Raw genomic sequence first — 3328 nt, 5'->3', positions numbered from 1 at the left:
ATGCTTAGTTTGGTTAGCAAGAATCTGTTGTAATAAAGCTTCTGTGGTGGAACTTTGTTCTTGCTGTTTTGGTGGAGGATTCATATTTCTCTGCTGAAAATTAGGCAATGGTTGCCTATTTTGCTGATATGGAATTCCTTGTTGCTGTTGTGGCTGAAGATTCTAATTTGGGACTTGACTTTGCTGATTTCCCCATGAAAAGTTGGGATGATTCCTCCAAGTTGGATTATAAGTTTGAGAGTAAGGATTCCCCATTTATTTGTTTCCATAATTACCAATATATGCAGCTTGCTCTCCATAGTCTACTCCATAGCTGGTAGTTCCTTCTGCATAAGCAACTTGTTGTGAACTTCCAGATAATGATGATGAACTAACCAACATACTTAAATCTTCCATCTTCTTAGCCAAAACATTTGTAAGTGCATCAAACTTTGCATTAATCATGTTGAATGGATCAAGGTCATACATTCTAGCAGCTTGCCTCTTTTGAGTTGGAGCTGGTCCTCTTGGGCTACTCCAAAGATGAGTATTCTTTGCAATTTTCTCCAATAGCTCATAAGCTTCATCTTCGTGCTTTATAATAAATTCTCCTCCTATTTGAGCATCAATAATCCCTCTAATTGCAGGAGTAACATTAGTGTAAAAATTCTGGTTTATCATCCATTTTGGAATGGCATGATGTGGGCATTGTCTCTCTAATTCCTTCCATCTCATCCATGATTCATAGAGAGTTTCATCTTCTCTTGGTCTAAAAGCTATCATTTGATTCCTCAATTCTTGAGTTTTTCCAAGTGAAAAATATTGTGCAAGAAATGTATCAGTGAGTTGCTCTCAATTAGTAATGGAGTTGTGAGGTAAAGAGTCAAGCCAATCCAATGCTCTATCCTTCAAAGAGAATGGGAATAGCTTCAATCTTGCTACATCATCAGATACTCCAGGTTGTTTTTGCATATCACAAATCATAGCAAACTTCTTTAGATATGTGTGTGGATTTTCAGAAGGATGTCCCTCAAATTGGGAACTTTGAATCATTTGAAGAACCCCAAAATCCATCTTGTAGCTATTTGCATCAATTCTTGGTCTTGCTATACTCTCTCTCAAGTCATCAAAACGAGGAAAAGCACGATCCATCATACTTCCCCTAGGCACATTAGCATTTATAACCTCTTCACCCTGGGCTGCATTTTCATTGTTTCGATCATTTCCAGCATTACCACCACCAATTCTAATTCTTTCATCAGCCATGTCTGCTTCAATTTCAGTTTCTCTCAAGGCTTCTTTCCTTTTTCTGGTTTCTTTCTTGTTGGCTCTACAAAATTTCTCAATTTCAGGATTAAACAATAAGGATGTGTCACTTGTGCTTCTAGCACTTCTTATAAAAGATTAAGAGTACCTAAAAAGAACAAACAAACACGAAATGAAAAGATAACAAAGATAAAACTATAAACAACTAAAATAATCAAGAATTCAATCTTAAACAAACAACTCCCCGGCAACGGCGCCAGAAACTTGATGTGGCCCAACCGCAAGTGCACGGGTCGTACAAGTAATATAGAAAAGATATCGTTCCCACGAGGAGTTGTGTTAATGATTGAATTTTTGATATAAAAATTTTGACAAATTTGAACTATTTTTGAAATTAAAGTAATAAATTGATAGATATTGAAGTGTGAATTCTATATATGTAAAATTAATAATCTATTCAACAATGTAATGATTTAACTAAATTTGCATCAAATTAAAATAAGCAGATTGAAATATGGCAAGATTTAAAATGGCAAGTAATTAAATTCAATTAGAAATTAACAATGATAAAAAGGGCGATTCCGGAGTTTGGGAGTTCATATTCAAGCTATTTTGAGATTTTTAAATTGGTTATCCAATCTTGTGGAACTTACGGGTTTTAAGGAGATTAATTCTTAAATCCTTTGAATACCCTTTCGAGTGGGACAAAGAGTGCCTTAATCAATCTAATCCTACTTTCATGGAGTTAAAGTTAATCAAGACCCATTAAGTTCCTTAATCTGTAAATCCTCTTAATCCTTAGTGTATTTCTAGATCTAAGTTAATTAAGTCCAATTTCTTGATTATCTATCATAAGGCTTTCTCCTTTCGATGCTTCAACCATGGATTAAGAACAACACTTAATGGGATCCTACACTAAGCATGTCATTGACCACACAAGAAATGAATAAAACTCATTAAAACCACAAAATATGGATTACTCAATCAAAACCCACAAAATATCTCAAATATTACATCCCAACTCCAGAATCTAATGAAAACTACTCACTATCCATAATGTTTATAAGAAATTCTGAGTTAATATGGAAATAAATTTTTAATCTAAGTTAAGAACTAAGAAACCCAATACAAGAAAGGTAGGAAATATGCAAGAAAGGAAAGAGAACTCCAAATATGTCTAGAAAATGGAGGGGTGACGTTTTTGCTCCCCTTTTTGACTCTTCTGCTGCTGCTCCTTTTCTTTTTGTTTTCCTCCCTTTTCTAAAATGGGATAAGGGCCTATTTATATCTTTTTCTCTGACAAGTAGCCCCAAAATGGTGTGTTTGAGGTGTGTTTTTATGAGGGAATCTTCTGCCAGCTCATTATGAAGACTTTATGGAACTGCATAAGTGGACTGCATAAGTTATGCAGTCCCTCATGCAGTTTTCGGCTAGTTCCTGGGCTCTGCATGCGTTGCATAATAGGTGCAAGACTGCATAAGTTATGCAGTTTTCTATGAGGTTGCATAAACAAGGCATGAATCTGCATAAGTTATACGGTAACTTATGCAGATTTCGGCAGGTTTGGGAAATTGTTTCATAAGTTGTGCAGAACTGCACAACTTATGCGGTAAGTTATGTGCAATTTGGCCAATGTATACTTCAACTTTGAAACTTGTTTTTGATATCTTTGGCTGTAGAAATCACTCCTCAAAGGCAAAATTTCTTTTTAGTCCCTCAAAAACACCATTTTACCTACAAAACAAAGTAAAATTACAAATTAATCCAAAAATTAGCAATCATGAAAAACTATCCAAATAAATAATGAAATTAGCTAAAAGTGACTAGCAATCAAATAAAATGACCATGAAATTAAATCTAAATGGCTATGAAAAATGTATGTATCAACCATAGATCTCACTTTTTATCTCAATCGAGTCGCAGCATGAAACTTTCAAGTTAGGTCACAATTTGGGTTTACGAAAAAACATATCCAAATTTCAAGCCACAAAAAATAACAAATTTTCCCTTAGCTTGAATTCGCTCCATCAATAAAATAACTATAAAACACTCTGTCTTGCCATATGCCTTTGAAAGGGCATTA

At 34.6% G+C, this 3328-nt stretch overlaps 1 non-coding gene across 1 annotated transcript; it reads left to right on the top strand.

Moving 5' to 3' along the window:
• The first annotated feature begins 670 nt into the window (after positions 1-670).
• On the top strand, positions 671-777 carry LOC131180354 (small nucleolar RNA R71). The gene has a single exon (XR_009149130.1). It is a non-coding gene; the product is annotated as a small nucleolar RNA R71 (small nucleolar RNA).
• Positions 778-3328: the final 2551 nt, after the last annotated feature.

The sequence above is a fragment of the Hevea brasiliensis genome, chromosome 5 (assembly GCF_030052815.1).
Source record: "Hevea brasiliensis isolate MT/VB/25A 57/8 chromosome 5, ASM3005281v1, whole genome shotgun sequence".
Lineage (NCBI taxonomy): Eukaryota > Viridiplantae > Streptophyta > Magnoliopsida > Malpighiales > Euphorbiaceae > Hevea > Hevea brasiliensis.
The sequence above is the reverse complement of the archived record's forward strand: the minus strand, read 5'-3'. Positions and strand labels throughout refer to the sequence as shown.